The 21524-nt window shown below is 36.4% G+C and overlaps 1 protein-coding gene across 4 annotated transcripts in view; it reads left to right on the forward strand.

Annotated features, from left to right (window-relative positions):
- CTBP1 (C-terminal binding protein 1) overlaps positions 1-21524 on the forward strand; it is a 241593-nt gene that overhangs the window by 2701 nt on the left and 217368 nt on the right. The window contains exon 1 of one of the 4 annotated variants that reach the window (XM_051616351.1): positions 2350-2458. The exons of the other annotated variants lie outside the window; for them this stretch is intronic. The gene's annotated coding sequence lies outside the window, so the exon portion shown is untranslated. Of the gene's footprint in view, positions 1-2349; positions 2459-21524 lie in introns of those variants that run through there. 4 annotated transcript variants of the gene reach the window in all.

Below are 21524 nucleotides of genomic sequence, written 5' to 3' on the forward strand. Positions count from 1 at the left end.
CTTAATTTAATTAACTTTAGTTTAATTACCAACGGAACTTTGCTTCTACCTTTCTTATAAATTCTATTGCTTTATTCTTAGATAGGAAATACGAATTTGGATCTACTAAGAAGGTTTGTGTACCTTATCATGTTTATTTTCCTTATCCCTTACTAGTGTAAAAGGAACAATCAAAATCAGCTTCCATTTTGTATTTCTTGGCATTGTCTAGTTGAATCATAATCTATTAATGTTTGTCCTCATTTAGTGTCTTATCAATGTGGTCCAAACCTTTAGGAGAACCTTACTCATTTGACAGTATCTTTAAAGTGTTTCCAGTAGTCTTCAGCTTTGATCTGGATTAATGATTAGAGAAAAACATCTGTCTACCATTGTCTGCAAATTACGTATCTTTCAAGACCGTGCATACTCTGTGTTACTCTGTGGAGCAAAGCAGAAACCTTTAGTGCTCTGCTTCCACGTGCTGGAGAAAAGTTCTGTGGATTGAGGTTTTACTACACTTCCTTCTCTTTCCTCCTTGTGGACATGATGGCTTCTGTGCAGGGGTGGTAGAAGTGAATGGGTGTCACCATCGTTTTAGCACATGAGACTGGCATAAACCAGTGGTACAAAGACCTGTGTTGGATCAGGTGGGAATGCAGGTTGCCCCAATGGCCAGAAGAGCTCTCTTTGCCTGAGCAGATGGGTGGTGATTGCACTGTCCATCCTGCAATGGAGAAATAGAAACCTTCACTATATTCTTCTGGAGAATTATGATATTTTTAAAATATTTAGGACTTTACCTTTAATCCAGGTTAGGTTTTTTTCTTCTGAACACTGAGATAATTTTTGGTGGTTTTTAAGTACTACTATGCGAAACATGGTATGGATTAAGGTGTTCTTATCAAAGCAGCTTGTCTTCAAAATATGTCTTTGTAAGACAGAAATGTGAGGTGACCTGAACTAAGCTCAGATACCTGGAGATAGATACTCAGTAAGTGTTATGTCTTTTAGAAGATAACGAGGATTTGGAAAATTATAAACTCTTGGAGTATTTTGGGAGAGTTTCTACTGGATATGCTGTTATTCATGGCAACTTCATTTTTAAGGAATTGCTCCATTTTAATGGATGCTACTTGATTTTATATAGTATGTATGCAGCAGTACTGCAGAGTCAGAAGTTCCTGGAGAGCAGAGGGACACCTTTTGATGAACAAATGTTGGTATACTGAGTTTTGTAAGCATTAAATGAACTGCCTGTTGTCTTGGATATTCTGCATCAGTTGAAAGGGGCAAAACTAACACTTCAGTTTTCTTGCCCAGAGAATTTGGGCTGTTGCATTTAGTGCATATTTTTACTTTAAAATAAAGTAATATGACTGTATAGTTCTTTATTGGTATTGTAACTTCAAGCTTATATCTGAAAAGTGTATTAGTGTATCTGGCTTATACAAATAGGCTGGAGAAGTTGGTGGGTTTGGTTTTGTACCTGAGTGGAACTATGAGTGTAAAAACTCAACAACAAACAAGAAAAACACCCCAGCAACAAAACCCAGGGATTAACAACAGCAGGAGATTGCCTTGATGTGCCACAGTTTGGAGCATGGTTGTAAAGTAGTAATTGCAGATCAAACTCTGTTTCCTCATTTTAGCCTGATTATAAGGACACTTTCCTTATCAAGGGAAAATGTAGATGCACTCAGCAGTTGAGGTTAGAAAGTTGCCATAATGGATTAGAGTTGAGACCTCAGTAGAGGCCATTGTCTGTGCTGAATCAGCTGTGTGAGCAGACCATTTTAATATCTGTTACTAATCTGGTACCTCTGAGGCAATGCAGGCGTGTAAAAGTTATTTTGACATTATTCCACGTTTACACAAACTGGTTTTCAGGTGTCCGAGTATTAGTAGTTTTATATAATAAAAAATACAAAGGATGGGGCCAAAATTCACAATGTAGATCGAATTCTCGTAAAATCTCTTTTTTTAAAAAAAAGATCTGTATTTGCATAAAAATGGCATGTGGGACTTGCTGCTAAAGTGCACAGACTCCTGCAACTTTCTGAGTGGTCTGAATGGATGGTTCATAATGCAGAAGGGGGGTTACCTGCGAGCATTTTTTAAAGCCATGTGCATTTTAATTTTATTTGTGCTTTCTTAGTTACAGCCCCCTGAAAAATGGGGGGGTTTAGAAAGAAAGTGCTGACACAGCCTTAACTACAGAGCAGTGCCCTGCGTGCTGCTGCAGTAATTGTCCAGGCAGTGTTTTCTGCTTTCCTGCCATTGTCCTTTACATTCCTTTAATTCATTCCATTTTTAACTTTCTGAAAGTTTGATGTGATTTAAAGCCCAGGGCGTGTGTGCAAAAGCCAGAGAGGAGTAAAGGCTGTCAGAGTAGCATGGACTTGTTAATCTCAGCCTGATCTTGTCAGTAACAGCAGAGCAGAGGGAGAGGAACTCCGGCTGGGGCAGCGCTCCAAAGGTTTGTCTGTTATTTTTATACCTAAATTACGTCTTAGTAGCAAACTATTCAGCACGGGGAGCGTTGTTTGCGATCCGTAGATTCCGTGGTTGGGAATATGTGTGCGTTTAGCTGTGTTGTTTGTTTGCAAGAGACGAGGTTTTTGCCTCTGTGTGTGTCGGGGGGAGCGAGTGTGTGTTACGACCGGGGAAACGCTGAAGAAGAAGAAACCCTGTTGGTTCTCCATGCAAATGACCGCTTTGGTTGTAACAAAAGCCTTGATGTTGGGCTTGGAAAAATGATCTGACAGTGTAACAACCCCAGGCCACTTTCGCCATGTTTTTGTTTATTCATGTTTCATTCCCTTTTCCGTCGCTATCTCGCAGATGTTTCCAATTTCACTGTAGGTTTGTTGTTTGCTTTTTTATTTTTTTTCTCTTTTTTGTTTTCTGTTTTTTTTTTTTTTTTACATCGTTGAGCCTTTTTTGGAGTTAGCAAGAAAATGTGTGAAAGAATGTTAACAAAACAGAGAGGTGTTGCAGATGTTAATACTTTAGTTCTTGCGTCGTGCCTGACGATACTGGCAGAGGGATACTGTGCATATGAAGGAGCATAAGAAGCATCTGTTTTAACTACCGGGCTTGTAATTTCGAAATGTGCCCATTGTAACTTGAATATTCACATAAACAGATGAAGTGAGCACGTTCCCGGTGCGGTGGGGCTAGTCGAGATATCTCGTTTGTCTGCTACTGTTTTTGAAGGGGGGGTGGGGGGTGGGAAAGGGAAAAGGAAAAAGAAAGGCGAGTAAGAGCAAGGAAAGGAATATCTGTGACACAACATGTATGCTTCTAGATAAACTCCTGCCATCTCGGAGTGCCTTTAAATATTTGAACAGCTTCTGTTAAGTCAAATAAAATTGGTTACCATGAGAAACAAAAAAGTCCGATAGATCTGATAGAATAGTTGAGCACACTAATGAAAACCTGAACGTAGAATTGTTTCAGAATCTGTCAAAGAATTTGAATTAGACAGAAAATCTTTTTCATAACAGTGGTAGTAACACATTCAAACATTAAGCTTCTGAGACCCAGGAAAACAACCCACACAGTGCAGAAAGAGGAGGTGGTATGTTATTTTACAGTCGCATAAATTGAAATGTAATTGTCTTCTAATGTTATTAAAATCAGTCTGTTTTTAGGATTTTATGCTGGCTGAATGTGTCAAGGCATACATAAATAAAATCTTAAATCTTAAAGGACAATGATTCAATGTCCAGAGCCAGCAGTTTAATCAGATGTGGTAACTATGGTGAGAGGTAAAGTTACTTAGCTTCTCACAAACAATGCATATGTGGATATCTTTTTTGTATAATGGAGATCAAGGAGAAAAGGATTAGGAAATCTAAAGAGAAATTTTGAGCAGGAGACCTGTAGCCTGGCTCTGGGAATTAACACTGAGGAGGCTTTTAAAACAGAGGCAGGGTGGAGGTAAACATTCTCACATAGTATGTAATGATGATAATTCTAGAAAGGAGTCTTTCTGGTTGAGAATATCAACAGCAGCTGATGCATACAGGAATGAAATCAATCCTCTCCATATTAAAATAATCCTCCTAGTCTAATGAAACAAAACCAGAACCCAGTATAGATTTTTACATTGCCAAACAACAGCATAAAAACAGGTAAAGTCTGATATTCTGAATTAACTCATTTCAGGTTTTTGCCCAATTAAGTGTTACTGATTTAGTTGGTTTGCATAGCATGCAGATGGTAGGTATTTAGGATTTTGTTTTTTTAAAAAAAACTTCAAAAATGGTGGTCGTGTGAAGTGGAAAACAGTCAGAGCTTCGTGTTCAAGCTGGTCAATATTGGGAGAGTTTGAACTGCAGCCAGAGAGACTTTGACCATGTTTCTGATTTTCCTCAAGTTGAGAGGGTTCAGTGTTGGTTACCCTGAGCTTTTCAGGGAAGAACTTCAGATTATGCTGAGCAGCTCAGGGGGATATGGGAAGGATTGTCATGCTTGCACATAAAAATCTACAGTTCTGAAAGAACCACCAGATATACTAAGTAATGATTATCTATTTGGAATACTTAGGAAACAGAAAGGAGAGAGGTCAGGTTTAATTTCCAGGACAGAGGGACCATTTCCATATAGTAGTGAAAAGCACATTTTCTATTACAGAGCAGAGATATCTTGGGAATATAAGGTATATTCAGCTTTCTAGTAACAGGGTTAAAAATGTACACAGGTTTTGGCAATGTATTAAAAATAATATTTAATAAAATACTTTAAAGCTTTTCATTTCCCCTCCTCCCTGCCCAGCATAGCAATTGAAAAGCACTTGTCTTGTGGGAAGTCCACAGGGGAACTTGTAGTTCAGCATAGTCTAAACACTTTGTGTTAAAGCTTTTAAGGTGTTTATGGGTTTGCTAAGAAACACTTCTAGCTTTTTGCAAGTCATAATCCCACACTTTCCTTTCTCAAGTGTTCTAAGAGTGTGTTATCAGATTCCTGTCTAGGAGGCTGCATTCACTACTACAGTGCAACTCTGTGACTTAAATGTGGGAATGGAATGTACACTTTCGGACTTCAGGCAAAATGATTAATGATAGACCCAACTGGAATGTCATTCACATTTGTTACAAGTTGTTTTCACAATAGAAATTATAAACTCAAAATATATTTATTTTTGTATTTAAATTGCCATTTCTTGAAAAGTATTTGAAGCTCACTAATTGTATTCTGCCCTTTATAGGGAAGAAGGGGGGGGGGGAAAGGAATTTCATTGCTGTTGTTAGTGGTCAGTGCTTTTTTCCTATTGGTGGAGCTGACATTTGACTGAAACAGGACATTGTTATTGCATTAATAAAGGATTATTATTTCAGATGAAAAATTTTATTTATATAAAGATTGCTATTTTAGATTGAAGCAGAAAGCTTCCATAAATTACAACAAAAATCAGATAAATCAGATATAGCTATGGATGCGTGACAATTAATTTCATTGTTCAAAGTATTCTGAAATTGTTTTATCATCCTTCTTTATTAGGATGTACTATCTTTATGAGCAACATACATTTCAGGTGCAGGATGCTGTACAACCTAACGGGTAGGGCAGTGGAATTGGAACAGATAGTGTTTTCCTTGCTTTGCTATTGGATTTGGGCAAGTCAGTTCACCTTTCTGTTTTCCATCTATGGAAGGGGTATCATGGTAATTGCTTTTTAAAGGGCTTCAGTGTCTACTGATGAAATTTTGAGAGAAGCAGTACTTTGTCTTACAGTAGCACATATGACCAGTGGATGGTGGATACTCACCTAATATTTGCATCAGAAGTTTTTAAGCATTAAAAAAAAATACTAGTGATTTGATAATGAAGTGTTTCCAGACAAAAAGCTCAGGGATGGCACCGATGAAGTATTTTCAGAGTGTTGTTGCTGATTTAGAATTTTTTTAGGTAGCTGAATATCAGCTGGCTGATTAGTACCTCGATATTGAGTATTGTCAGGTTGTCAATCTCTGGTTTAAAATTTTGAACAAAAGTTGGGCCTTCATTGACTCATTTGGCTGTTCTGTTGGGATTCAGCCAGAAGTGTAGTTTTAAAAGCATCTTAGGATGTTGAAAAAGAACAACTCTCATTTTTCCCCACAAGACTATTTACTTTTGTATCTGAGCACCTTTGACCTTATTAGTTATATTAGTGGACTGCAAAAACAAGAAATTCAAGATTGACAACCCCAGTGCAAACAACTATGCTTATGTTATATCTCGAACAGCTGAATAGTTTCACTTAAGTCACTGGGTCTGCTGAAGTGGATAAGGGTTTTCAGGATTGGAGTATTTATCATGTTATTTTTGTGCATGGTCATGGAAATTCTCCAGTGCAATGTGAAGTCTGAGGTGATCTAAAATCTTTCAGAGATGATTTTCACTCCATTTGTGCATCATATGAAGCCATCAGGTTGGTTTCAGGTGCGGTGTAGGGTGCATGGGAGAGCTTCATGCTGGAAAAGTGTGAAACTAAGTTTAGCAAGAATTAGAGTGGATTGTCAGCCTGTACAGATTATTCATCGCAGTTCACAGTAAGGCTTATCATTTGTGACTTGCCAAAGACTGATCAGTTTAATCAATTGCCAGAGAGGAGCAGTTAAATATTAAATTTTATGGTAAAAATTGAGAAATTGGAGTTTGAAGTACAAGTTGTGTCTTAAATTTCCACAGTCCTTTCCTGTGTTACTCTGCTTCACTTATCTACTGGTGTCATTATAGATGCCAGAGTCAGGACTTTGTTACTGAAAATGGCCATTTGCTGTTTTCCATTCTTGGTTGTAGTTGAAGCAGCCCAAACACTTTAAAAAATGTACTTTTATTTTGTTGTTCAAAGAACAAGATTGTATTCTAAAGTGTACTTTAGAATCTCAGAAACAAATTTCTTCAACAGTTTTCCACTTGACAGGGATATTTTTCTTAATCTGGAGAACAAGACACTATGGCTTAGTTTGTAAAATTTGTTTATACAATGGTACTTTCTCTCTACACAGTGTCTGGAATATGTCTTAGCACATAAATAATAGGATAAATAGAAGTTTTTGTTTCTAAACAGTTTCTGTTTATGCTTCTCAGTAAGAATGTGTGTGGAGAAGTATTCTTTTAGCTCTGAGAAACTGAGTTCACACTCTATCTATTAAATTTTGTCATTTGTTATTATGGTAAATCTTAGAGCATTAACTACATGACAGTTTTCCTTTAGAACAGCAAAGATTAGGTGGGGTTTCTGTGGAGATCATCACTTAGGTTGGTAACGTGTTTCTAACCAGTCAGAATGGTGTGATCTAGTAATGCCTGTGCAAATTGGAATATCTTCTCTGTTTTGCAAGAAAACCATGATGATTTGAAAGCTTTTGTGTGCCCTTTTTTGTAGATCTTTCATCATTTCTCTGCTTTGCTTTGTGGAACACCTCCAGAAGGAGTATGGCATGGCATTTTATCATATCTCTTCTTAAGCTGTCCAATGTATGTGTATGCCTTTTTTTTTTTTTTTGATACTTTGCTTATGGTGCTTTGTGACATACAAGTACAAATAAAACTTGATAATTAAAGATGTATATTTTCCTAAGTACTTCTAAGCATAATGTCTTTTTTGAACATCCATTCTTCTCTCACTGTCCATTTCTGCAGTGAGGGAGTGATGTGTGTCATAGTCATTCTGACTGTTCCATGTAACTGATGTGAATTTGATCTGATGCAGTTAGTTTGTCATTCCTCAGGCTCTTGGATAGAAATAGATACAAAAAACAAAGTCCATGATATCTTTCAGTGTGAGTTGAGAGAGGAGGTGACCAGTGGAATTCTGACTGTGAGACACAGTTGAAGAGATCTGTTACACTTAGGTTGTTGTGCACGGGTTCATGTGTTTCCCCAAATGCTGGCACAGAAATGAAAGAAAAGTTCCTGTTTACTTTTAGGGTCAAAGTATCTGGGAAAGATTCTCTGGACAAAAAATAATTGCTGTTTCCCATTCTACTCAATAACTGTGGGACAGGAAATTGATTTTGCAGATTACTTTATTCAAGCTGACTTTGCAGGAGGTAACAAAGATTGTGGTAGTCATTGCAACAATAAAAGTTAAGCAGATTAAAGTAAGATACACTATATTATTTTCTGTCTTACATTTTTATAGTGGTAAAGATGTCAAAAACAAGGTGATGTATTTATCCCTGTTGGAGCAACTAAAAAAATTAACTTTTCTGATCGTGACATGACTATATTACAATAAACATACTTGCATCCTGATTGTGTATCAAGGCTTCTGAACCTTTTTGGTACTTATTTTGAATAATTCTTAATTGAATCTGGGTCACATTACTTGTAGCTTGAGCATCTCTGCTGCCCAGTTAAGGGAAGACTTAAGCTGTGGAAGCACTAAAACCTTGTACAGGAAAGGTTGCCTGTTCCTGCTGTTTGTTGTTTTGTTTGTTTGTTTTTTGGGGAAGCAGTTTAAATCTGTGGAGAACAAGAAGTTAGCAGTAGAGTGCACAAATTGTAAGAATAAATAGTTTCACGTTTATAATTTGTGTTGTACAGCAAAATCAGTAGATACACAGGTAAGTATGGTAAATATTTTAAGCACTGCTTAATGTCATTCTAGATTTTGGATGCTTGTATTTGATTTTCAGCTATTTTATTCTTTGACCACATTTTTACCTCTGTTCCTCATTATTTTTTTCAGTGCTTATGGTTGGTTGATGGTGTTTTGCCTTGAAGCAGTGTTCTAAATGTGTATGTATGTAACATTTATTTTCTTTCTGATTTAGAGCCCATTGGTGATAGCTTTGCCTGCTAGTTGCAGCTTTCCCAAAATTGACAATATTTTCAATTCCTGTGGATGTGTTTTTAGGTGGAACAAGGTCTGAAAGGCTCAGCAGTCTAGTCTTGAGGTGATTCAAAGCTTGTGGGTGTCCAGATCTGGACATGGAACAGCAACTTGTTTAATATCCAGTGTCAATTTGTCAATTTTTCTTTAAAATTAGAGTACCTCTCCTTCTTGATACATTTAATAGTTTTGTGTTATAAAAAGTGAGGGGTTTTGTGTAAATTCTTAACTGTACATACAGACTGAGATAACTTTGTATCCTGAAAGGTGGTACCTTAATTTTAGCATTTGGCTTTAAACTTTAATAGCTAAAACATGTCAGCATTTACCACATTTGTCTGTGGATTCACAGGGGTCTTTTTTAGATGTATGAGCATGAATTTGTAGGAGTGTTCCTGCTGTAGTTTCAGTATTGTTTCCTCAATTTGTAATTGGTATAAAATCAGTCTTAGTTGGCACTAACCAAGTTTGTGTAGTTCTGGAAGAAGTTAGTGTGTGTATCTGTTGGAAGTCCACAAAGCCAATGTATATTTAAAGTTGCAGTGAAGGCTTTTTATGAGCCAACAGTTGTTTATTGTAAGTATTGAATGTCTTTTACATTAGTAGGCTGTTACCCAGTGCTACTTAAAAATGACAGTCACTATCATTGCAAATAGGCAATAAAAACATCTGAAGCAGACTGTTAACTGCAAAGTTGCTAAAAATACGCACTACAGATATTAATTTGTCATTTTTAGTAATTATCCTAAAGTAAGGAACCTAGCTGGGGATGTGTCTCTGGGGATGAGAAATGCATGATGTAAGCAACAGGTATTATAAAGATCAGATAATTTTAATATGATATTTAAAGATACATTTGTAGAGTTCTGGCTTAGATTTTGTGTACTTGGATAGCAAAAATGTTATGTATTTCATCAGCTTGGGATTGCATGAAAATTTTAATTTGAAAAGTGTTGTGGCCAACTACTTGTCAAAATAATAAATTTCTCTTTATACTAATGGCTACATTATTTAGTCTCACTGCCATGAAAGTTTTACACAGTTTGTAGCCTGATTCAATGTTTTCTTCAAATTGGTGTTCAAATTGATATCAAGACTGATAATAAAAATGGATCTCAAATAGAGTAGGATAAGGCAGTAGTTTGTAATTCAACATTCTGTTTTTCTCAGTTGTTTAACACCTGCATATACACCTGGATAGGATAGTTAACTCAAGATTAAATTAAAATTAAATTCAGTTTCAATTTTAAGTAAAATATTGACACATTATCACTATACTGTAACAAAAAAATTATTTTATTATGTATGTGCTGATTCTCTAAGGAAGAATACAGTTTTTACTTGTCAAATGCTGGTGTGTCCCTTCAGCTTTATAGGTGTAGCTTGTCAGCAGAATAAACAAACATCCTGCCCCTCTCTATTCTTGCTACCAAAATAAATAACATTACGTTCAACCAAAAATATTTGTCATTGTCAAAGACAAACATGCCCTGGCAGTTGGCAGCTGCATGTCCTGGAGCAGACTTTGTGATGGAGGCTTCCCTCTTCAGCCTTGACTCAAGTTATTAGGAAGGTTATGCTAAGTAAGCATCAGGGGGAATTTCTGCTACAGTTCTTGTGTGGGACAAGAATTTGTCATATTGCCAACTGCAAAACCCAACAGGAATCTGGAATTTGAATTTACAAGCCAAAAGCTTCCATTGTTTGAATTTTCAGAGATCTTGGTACAATCCAAAAAAGATCTGGAGAGTTTTCTTGTCTCAGAGATGTGTGCTGAGATTCATTTACAGACTGGATATTTAGCCTGGTTATAGTGCCTTATTAAACCTAGTTATAGACCAGTTTTCTGTTCTACTGGACACTATGCCAACCTGAAAAAAAAAGTGCATCCCTGAAGAGTCTTGTCAGAGTATGAAACAGGAAACAGAGGATGGATTCACACAAGCAGTAGTTAAGTAACTATCAGCAGAAAGTTCTTTGCAACCCTGATGTGTGGTGGAGATGAATTATATAGTGGTGCTTGTTTGGAAGCAGAGCAGATGCCCAGCAGATATCTTGAGCTGTTTGTAGTCAAGGGCTGTCTTTCATGGGCTCTGATGGACTAAATGAGAGGGTGCAGTTAAGATGACGATAGGCTGTGTCTCAGAAATATGGGGTTGGTTTTTTTTTTGTCAGGCTGGTAAGAAAGATGTTCAGCCTTGTCAATATTTCTGTACCTTGTAGAGATGTAGAGAGGAATGTTTCAATGGATCTTTCTGCTCCTTCAGAGCAAAAAGTTATGTAGTCACCTGATGATCTGTATGATCCTTCCATCTTCTCACCAACTGCTTTTAGTGCTAAAGCTCTAAACTTTACAGTCCCTGCCTTCCCCTTTCCATGTGGTGTGTGGATGGATTGCTTGCTAAGACTTAATATCTCTCTAAGCAGAGCAGAAAATTAATTGTCCAAGCCTGGAAATACAGTTATGTATTCAAACAGTGAGATGGTTCTTTGCTATTTTCAAGTTCCTTATCTGGGGAGGAGATGATAGTTACTCAGATTAGAGAGCAAAGAGGGCATGTGAAAGTGCCACCTTATTTTTGTGACTGCTGTTGGTCAAACTAGGTATGATGCCTTTTTACTCTTCTTTCTGACTGGGGATTTACTGTTGCAAGAAGATTTGAAATAACCTATTAATCATCTACATTTCCTTATTTTTGCTTCTAAACAGAAACTTACAAAGAAAGGCTTCATGCTATGGATTGTTTGGAGATGTATGTGTTACAAGATCAATAATGTAATTAAATATTTTGGACACAGTTCTGTTTAGTTTGAGATACTATGGCAGGTGTCTCACAATTTGTTAAAGAAAAAAATCCAGTGTTGAGCCAAACGTTTTTGGAAGGGAAGGGGGTAAAAAGAAGATTGAGTTTAGTCCACTTTGTTAACCCTGTAATATACTTCACATGTAAAAGCAAATAACCAAAAAAGGGATCATTGCATCCATGTTGCTTGTGTTAAAAATTATGCTATGATATTCAAGCATTTAAGCAACATAACTTTTTTGCTTTCATTGTTTGAGTGAGCTCTGAAACAGGAAGAGGAGAAATGAAATTTTTTCCCTCCTCTACCTGGTTTTAGAGAATCAGTTTCATACTTTGTTTTATAACATTGAAACAGCCATATATTTACTTCTAATTCCAGATAAATTTTAGGAAGATGGTTGATTGTGGGCATGTGCTTTAGACAAATGTATGATTGCAGGGGGTGGGGGCAGGAAATGTGGGGGTTTTAGTGAGCAATTGATGCTGGAGATCTTTAGTGTCTACTTTGGTTACTGTGAAAAAAACAGATGAACTCTCAGATGTACCAGAAATTTGTGTTAAAATTTGATACCCTAGAAAATGTCTGGACCTCCTGGCTAAAGTGGTTGCTGCTTTTGTGAGGTGTAGATCTCTGTACTTCAAGATCACAGTAAGAAAATGTATGATTTAAAGAGGATGTAGAACTCTTTTGTTCTGGATTAAATTTGTCATATCAAAGTACTGTTGTATCTGATGCTGATCAACTCATAGGTTAACTTGATAGTCACAATTATTTGGTGTTTCCAGCTTTCTGTGTAGTCTTGGTGGCTTTAATGGATTTGAATTACAGTTGATGAACTACAAAGATGACGTAGACTTGAAAGATAAGGCAATAACTGCCACCTCTGTCTTACATCTCAGTCAGCATTACAGCTCAGTAAAATTCTGCTAAGCAGTATAAAACATTGTTAACATCTGTTGGGTATTAAAACATACAGCCAGTAGTGTAATGGCTCATTCCTCTTAAAGCTGAAAATTGTTTCTTCCTTGTACTTTCATTGCACTCTGTAGGGAATAATCTCAGTGAGCTAGAAACATGTTGTAAGTCATGGTATGGCCAAGTGATCATGAGGGTGAAATTAAGATAATGCCATTAGGATTCTTTCAAGATTTTATTTTTTGTTTCATGTTGCACCATTTTACTCTGAATTTTCTTGTGAATAGCAAGATACAGAATTGTAGTATATGTTATTAAATTTTAAATTAAATTGTATTAAATTGTCATGTAGACTTAAGTCTTGCAAAACCTGACTTGGAAGGGAGAGTAAAAGGACTAATTAGGACTCTAATCTGAAGAGAAGGTTACTAAGGGTGGATGTAACAGTGTGCAAGAAATTTTTGTAGGGTCATGGTGGAAAGTATAAGAAATAATGACCTTAGATCACAGCAAGAGAGAGTCAGGCAGGTTGAACCTTATGAAAATCAAACCAACAGATTTTTTTTTTTAAGCATAATGATACAGAATCTCTGGGATCAGCTGCCTGGAAATCCTGCACAGTTTGTTATCTGAGACCTTAAGCTCCTGTTTAGACAACTTCTGTCAGGACTGAGAGAAGTATAGATGATCCGGGCTTGGGAAAGGAGCAGGCCAGAATGACCTTTTGAGCTCTCTTCCAGTTTCTTTTTCTATGAACCTAAGAATAGAATAGGACAACCATGAAAAGTTATAGTACCTCTCTCTTTTTTTTAATTGTTTTTTTTAATGAACTGTCAGCAATAACTAGCATGTTTAAGTACTTCCCAATATGAGGCTGTAAGTAATATATGCCATCAGTTAGTTTGCCAAGATCCAAGTTTTCTATTAATGTCCAAGTGTTCTTTAGTGCTTTCTAATGTTTGCAAGGACATGAATATGCAGCTGTTTGTGAGCACCTGTCAAGGAGTTGATGTGATCTGTGTTTTGTTTTTATGTTGCTTTTGAAAAAAAACAGTCTACGAAATGTGCCAGATCTTCTTATTCTGCAATTTGGCTTTAAAGATATGAGACATAAGTCTGGAGTGTTTTCATCCTGTGGGTTTTTTAATCTAATGTGGCCTGCTATTTTCTGAACTTTCTAAGTGCATTTTTGTAAATGCTTATTCAGCCCTCATGAGGTTATTCATGACTATATTGCTGAAGCATTTGGGAGTTCATTATGTTCATGCTTCCACATGACTGAAGTTGTTTTCTCTGAAAGTGGAGTTTTAAAATAATTTTATTCTTAATTTCCAAAGCTCTTGACCTACTGTTATGTAATTATGCAATTACTACTTATGCAATAAAACCTTCCATACCTTCTTGTTTGTCCACATGCACTGATTTAGATGGCTGAGTCTCCAGGAGTCATGAGTGGGAATTCTGGTTTGTGGTCAGGGTTCCAATCTGTGTTTGCACCATTTCGTGGTGTGCACTCCTGGAAGTGTTGGATGTTTTTGTGTTTCTCCCGTCCCATCCCCTTAAAGATGAGAGATTTAATGAGAAAATCATGGTATCCTTCCAGCGTAGTCTTAGTCACACCCAGTAAATCAAATGAAACTCTGGAGGAGAATGACTATCATAGAATCATCCTGGTTGGAAGGGACCTTGAAGATCATCAAGTCCAACCATAACCTGAATTTACTATATTTGCTATTCCACCTGAAACCTGTGCCCAGAAATTTGATTATTAGATTTATCTTGTTCATCTGTAAGTATAGCTACGTTTACAATTTTAGGGCTGGTGGAATTTTTTTATCTCATGGTGTGTCTGGACAAATGATCCAAATTTATGCTGGAGAAGCAGTTACTTTTATTTCTGGTATAAGTGACTGTAAGTCAGATGTAATTAAGTTGGATTTTGAGAGGCCCACCTGCAGAAACAGATTAAATTGGTCAAATTAACTTTTAATTAAAGCATCCAATAATGACTTTTTTATGTAAGATTTTAGCTACTGCAAATTTGTACTCAGAAGACTTCCCCCCCCCCCCCCCCCCCCCCAGCAGATTTGCTTTTAAAGTGTCTGGGTGGAAATACATTCACTCACGACTTAAAAAAAAAATGAAACTTTTGATGTGGAAATACTTAAATGTTGTTTAGACTGCAATTTGAACTATTCATTAATCCAAAGGTATAATAAGGCTATTTCCCAGGCTGTTGTCAATGACTGATTGGCAGCTAAATTCTAAAGTCTTACCATAGGAATGAAAAATGTTATTGTACTCTCAAACCCGTCTCTTTCTGTTTACCTCTTTCTCAGGGTCAAATTCTTGAAAACTTCCTTTTGGATGACTTGGCAACTTTCTGTTGCCAAAATAGCCCATGGAAACATGACAAGACTTCATGTGGTTCTGAAATTGAAAGCAAGGCTATCCATAATGTGCTGTTAGCATGGCAGGGACTGGGATTTGTTTGGGGGTTTTTGAATTAAAATTGATTTATGCCCACAGAAGTTATTAAAGCTTCTGAGGGAATTTGGGGGTGGGGGAAGATCTTGCTTTGCAATTCCCATAGCAGAAAGCATGTTTCTAGATATCCAAACAGGTGGAACCACTTACCCAAGAAATTCTAAAGATTAATTGGTGGAGTATCTGGTATCTTACTCTGAAATCTATTTGAGTTTTCTTAGCAGTCTCTGTAAGTTCAGAAGTGGATCTGGACTTTTTACTGTGCCTTGTTGGTCTCGCTCATTGTTGCAGACTGTTCTCTAGATCGATCTGAGTGGGACTGTTACTTGAAAATGGAATTCCCATTAAGTCCACTACACTGTATTTTCCATTCCTTTCTGGCTTGTTCCAGACAGTGGCTCTGTGTTGTAGTAGTAAATTTGTGATGTTCGTTAACTTGAAAACAAGATAGGTAAAAAATACATAAATAAATGATATGCTGAAGTTCTTGTACTTTTGAAGTACTCTGATGCCTAATAAATTGTTAGGCTATTTCAGAATGTTTTCTGAAGAAAGGATTGATATAAAATAACTTTAACCAAAATGATATGTAGGTGGTGTTACTTTGTTGTTCACTCTGTCTATTTTGTTGTTTTTTTATGTTGCAGTTAAACCTCTTTATTATATTAAAAACAAACCAAGAATATATATGTGTAGTAGCCAAATCTTAAATTATAGCTTATATTGTTTCACTCCTATTCTGGAGAAGCTGGAAAAGAGAATTTGCAGACTGTTTTGCAAGTGTCCTTGCATTTTGTAATTTAAAATAATGAGCATCTCATTGTATTACTAGAATTACTCATAAATTTACATTCCTTGTGTTCATTCTCAGTGTGTACATTGCTACAGGGAAATCACAGGATCAAGTGTGCTGAGTCTCAGAAACATTTATTAAGTTTTCCTTTCTGTGATTAAAATTTCTCTAATTCCCAAGTGCTTTAAATTCAAGTTTGAACATATATTTTAATGAATATATTTTCGTTTTTGGAGTAAATGAAAAGTAGTTTAAATAGTATACCAGAACTTAAGCATTTGGATCACATAAGTATTTGACACCAAGAAGCCTTATGAATTACTTGTTTTTAAAGAGAAGGGGTGAGGAGGAACCTAAGAGAGTGCTTTCATTTGTTTTGAACTTTTCTCTCTGAAGGACTCTCTCTGAGCACTTCTATATGCGGATTGTACGTTTTTTGCTAAGAAGGAACGTAGAAAATAAAACTCAAGTATTCAAAAATGTCTGTCAAGCATTTTCATACTTTTTTTAGTCTTCTGAGAAATCGAATTGTAGGAGTTCTGAAGAATGAAAATTGATCCTTCACTGGTGACTAGTAGCGTAGTTAGAGTCAACTCAACACAACTAGGAGTGAAAAGGGGATTAAACCAACTTGTGACACTTGGTGATACTGTTGCTGCTTTCTGGAAGTACCTAAATTATATTAAAAGTATTTGGATGTTTTCGTCTGTAAAAAGCTGGCTAACAATTAATGTGTTTCAATATTTACAATACTTAGATTACTATTTGATTGCTTCTTATTTTAATTACGGCCAGTAAAGTGACGATAAACTGCCAAAAAATTGTACAGACTTGAACAACTGTTATTGATTGCCAGATGTCAGCATAGGAGCTTATCTGATTTACCTCACCAAAGGTTGAACAAAGGGATGAAAACAGCAGACCAGAATTCTTCCCTCTATTTCAAACAAACATCTTTTGTTTGTAATATAGCTCAGTCAGGGATTTTCCTGATTTAAAAAAAAACACAACACAACAACAAATAAATGAAAGAGCCTTAACTTGGTTGAAAAACAAATTTTGCAACTTGGTTGTTAATGTCACCCATAGTATTGTTGGAAAAAGCAGTTTGTGACTAATGAATCCACCTTAAACATATTAGCCAAGTGTGAATTTTATACTAGTGTGGGATACCGAAAACACAAAACTAAACGAACCTTAAAAATTGGCATTAAAATGTTTGTGGAATTAGAAGTATCTTAAGAATATTTGCAAAAATTTGACAGAGCAAGTATTTCTTGAACTCAGAAGGGGGTAAGGAGAATAGTGTATCTGAATTGAGGAATGATGAGAAAAGGAGGAGAGTTGCTCAGACTTTTAATGCTTGTCAGAAATTTGTGGCAATCGGTTTGAAATTGTATCTGGTTATTAGTTTATTGGAATTTTCCCCAAGCACAAGTATTTTGATCAAAACCTGACAAAGTGCTGCCTGCAAATAAAAAAATCAGTGAAGATGTTTTGCCTAGGAACCTGTAGCCTGTTAAGATAACATTGCTGTCAAAATAAGAGCAAAGGATTTGAAAATAAGTGATGTTTGGAGTACTGAATCTTTCAGTTACTTAACTGTTCCCACTCCCAGTGAGAAGGTCACATGTTGAATCAAGAGCAGGGGAACAAAAATACATGGTAGGACTAATGAAACATCGTTCTGATGTTTCATATGTAAAAATGCGATTTGATGTTCCTTCCTCTCTTATCTTCCACTGAAGCCTTATTCCTTTTGGTCATATAAACTTTACTAATGAAGAAAACTGTGCTTAAAAGGTGGTGGCTTTATTTGTTTATCTTGTTGCTGGTTTTGTTTTTGAATGAAGAAAACCCCCAACATTTCAGTGTTGTGTTCCACCAGGAATTCCTGTGAACAGTTGTATCAGCATAGCTGGGAGTATTTATGGAGTGAAGCCCTAAGGCCTGGTCTTGTTGCCCAGAGACAATTTATATCTGTTTATTTTGTAGACCCAGTTTGAAATCATCACTGTCCATATGGCACAGCTACTATGGCAGATACGAAACTTTTGACTATTCATTGTATTTCATGTGACAGAATTTTTTATTCCTTTGTTTTAGAAAAGGGTGCTGGGGGCCTCAGTGAATGCATAGTACTTATTAAAATAAGGCATTTCCAAAGTGAAGTCCTAGAACTTGGTAAATGTTAAAATTCTGATAAAGTAATTTTGATCTCCTGTTCACTATGATGATGTATGTTATTATTTATGTATCTATTCTGTTGTCAATGAGATTTCTGCCTTCCTTGCATGGGAAGTGTCATTTCTTGTCTGTGCTTGATTTCTGTGCAGCCTATTTGTGGAAGACCAGCAGTAAAGGTAAAATGGTAGAAGATGCTACTGCCTATGAGCTTCTTTACCTTGTATTGCAAAAACTTGAGTGTGTGCAGTTTTCTGAGAATTAAGCTCTCCTTGTGGATCCTCTGTTCCTTAGGAACACAGCAATGCTGAGTATTAGAGTTAAAAGCCAGAAAAATCTGTTTCCTGGGGAAATGAGAGAGATTTTTCTTCCTTTTCTGGATGCAGTGTTAGAAAGGTTTGTGACTCCTGTTTTGTTCCTAGGGCAGCTGCCAGTTTTGGCAGGCTGTTGTTGAGCCATTGCAGTCCAGTTATGAAGAAGCCAGTCAGTCAGCTGGGTGTGTTGTGTGCCCTGATCCAACAGATGTTTGCCTTCCAGAGGCAAAAATCCTTTGCATCAAGTCTTCTGCTTGTCAGGCTGCTTGATGAGCTACCTTAGTTCACTGAGCAGAAGCTAATAATTTTTTGTGGTTATCTGAGTTTTATTTTTATTCTTTGGGATAGATTGGTTTGCTGAATAGTCAAATACCAGTATCAAATACCTATATCAAAGCTGTACAAGCGAAGAGTGGAAGGGAGAGGAATGAAGGTTGCCTTCTCCAACAGCAGCGAAGTTTTAGATCAACTTATGAGCTGACTGACCATGCCTGCAGAATAGCATGGTGTACTTTTAATACGAGGCTTGAATATTTGATTATATGAATTGCTGCTCAATATCATGCCCTGTGAAAAATCAGGTCTAGGAATCTCATATTGGCTGTTTGAAGTAGTTTAATACATTTGATCTTAACCTCTTGTGCCTTAGTTTCCTTATTTTGCAGATTGGAAAATATCCCTTCTTCACTGTACACATTTTATGAAAATAAATGACTGGATGAGTATTTGGGTATTATAGTGCAAGCAGCTAAGGAAAAGCACAGTAGCATTTTCTTCAGAGCAGGATTTGAATAGTTTACAATAAACAAATTCTTGCTGAATAAGGCAGGAACTCTCTTGTGATGTTTCTTCGCATTTAGAAAAATGCAGAGCATGTTATTTTCTAATTTTAGTGTGTCCTAACTTTGGCATGCCTGATTTTGCACCCTTAATAATGTACGTTTAATCTGATTTAATTGTGGCAAGCAAGTTTTCTGTGCAATAAAACGTAATTAAAAAGACACACTAAGAACAAGCCTTAATAGCAGAATTTGGCATACGTGTACTAATGAGGTTATTTTTACTAGTCTAACATGCATTTTAATATAAGCTATGCAAAATACTACTGTTTTTTGATTGAATATTATTGCTTCTTTAATCACCTTAATCATATCTCATTAATACATAGGTGCTAAATATGAGAGTTTTCAAAATATCAAACTAAGACTTAAAGTAACAAAATTATACTACAACCAGTGGTAAAGTGCTTTAAAATAGAAGTTTCATAGCCAGGAGACTCTCAATTGCTTGCAAAAATAAGTGTAAGAAATTATTGCAAGATTTTTTTACTTGATGACCAAAATTAATAAACTAAATAGGGGAGAGAGTAAAACCACACTCAACTTTTGTGCTCCCTTCTACTCCTTTAGCTCCTGTCTCCTCTTCCATTACTGTCCTTTTGGATTCATGGTCTTAAGCCCTGCACTTGTTCCTGTTTTCTGGTCTGGGATTACTTACACTGAGTAAAGCTCCCACTGTAACAACTGCCTGGGATGTGTTCATCTCATGACCAGCCTGGTGTTGAAGCTTCGTGCCTTGGATTCTCAGTTATTTGAAAGGCAGAGATATTCAGAGTTACTGCTCTGAATAATAAGCTATCTGCTTACCAGATGTCTTGTCAAATTCTGTGTGTCCTCTGGACGTGAAGTTTTTAGGAACCTCCCTCCAGCTGCTGCTTTGAAAAGTAACCCTAAAACACTGTTGTTTTTTTTTTGCCAAACTTCCTGGAAGTTTGTAAGTCTATCAATAAATAGTTGAAAAATTGTAACTTCCTACTTTTAATTGATGAAACACATTTCCTATTGCAAACATTAAATATAAAGAAAAAAATCATTTGAGCTCTTGGATTTTCTGTAGTGTTTAACTGCTGTAAGTGGGGACTACCAAGAGCCATAGTAATAAAGAGAGGATTACAGCCAGAGGAAACAAATCCTGATTCCCAATGCTGATTTTTTAGAAGTTTTCTGAAGACAAATCTGTGTTTTCAGAGCCCAGATATCTGGACACTGGGAGTATGTTTGAGAGGTTAGTTTTTACTTTATTCACTGGAGAAATTGTAATTCCTGTCAGAGACTTGTACAAAGATAAAAACTTTTTTTTTTTTTAGATAGCATAACAGAGATTGATCCAGCAATTCAGGCATAACAGATGGCAGAGTTTCAGGAATGGAATGAAAATTAAAGTGAGATTCTAAGATAGGTATAAAGTACATCCAAAGATTTCCTGAGAGAAAATAGTAGTAAGTGCTTCAAGGGTCGCTATTAGGCACATTTAAGAGTTTGCTTTTTCAAGTTCTTTTTAGTCATCTGATTATTCTATAGTAGTGTTCTGTGTGAGAAACAGTTTTGCTTTGTGCTCTGACCCTGGCTTTTGTAACGGAGCATTTGGGGGAGGACAGGACACTAGTGTAGCCCCCTGCTGAGAGAAACAAGGTTCTTTACCTAACTCTTCTCTAATTATATCAAGAAGTTACAATTGCATGCTGTAAACAGAAGTATAATAGAGTAACACAAGCCATGTTTACATGGAGAATACTTTGAAATAGCAGCCCTTGACTAGCAATCCCAATTATTTTCTGCACAGCTGCTCACATTCCAGAAAAAGAATGTCTTGTTTTGAATAGGCTTCGTGCACTTCAACACGGAGTCTTATTTATAGATCAGAAGTATTTTCATGGATCTAATCAGGAATGATATAAATTAATGTCTCATCGTAAACAAGTGCAAAGACTTGTAAAGTTTCTCTAATGTTCCTCTTGCCAAGTTAGACAAGTAGTTTACAGCTACTATAAAGGGCACAAGCAGAGATTTGCACTACTCTTTCTACAATGTGCTGTGAACAGTTGTTTCTAGCAGGTGGCAACATGTATTTGTTTACTGGTTTAGTGGGATACTTTAATGAAAAATATTTCTGTAGTCTGGGAATAGGGCACTAGGAATTCTGGCTTTACAGTAATTGTCTGTATGCTGTGAAGCAGGAAAATGAACACAGCCTCCTTACCTTTAACAGTGTAATCATCTTGAATAACCTGCTCTGGAAGTTGAACTGGCAAATTTTCTTACTTTTGAATATCCTGAGTGCTTTTTACAAAATGTTGAAATTATTTCAAAAGCAGATAACCAAACCTGAGGTCTCTGTTCCAGCTGAGTGTCCTTTTTCTTAAAGAATAGTCTCT

The sequence above is a fragment of the Apus apus genome, chromosome 4, assembly GCF_020740795.1.
Source record: "Apus apus isolate bApuApu2 chromosome 4, bApuApu2.pri.cur, whole genome shotgun sequence".
Taxonomy (NCBI): Eukaryota; Metazoa; Chordata; class Aves; order Apodiformes; family Apodidae; genus Apus; species Apus apus.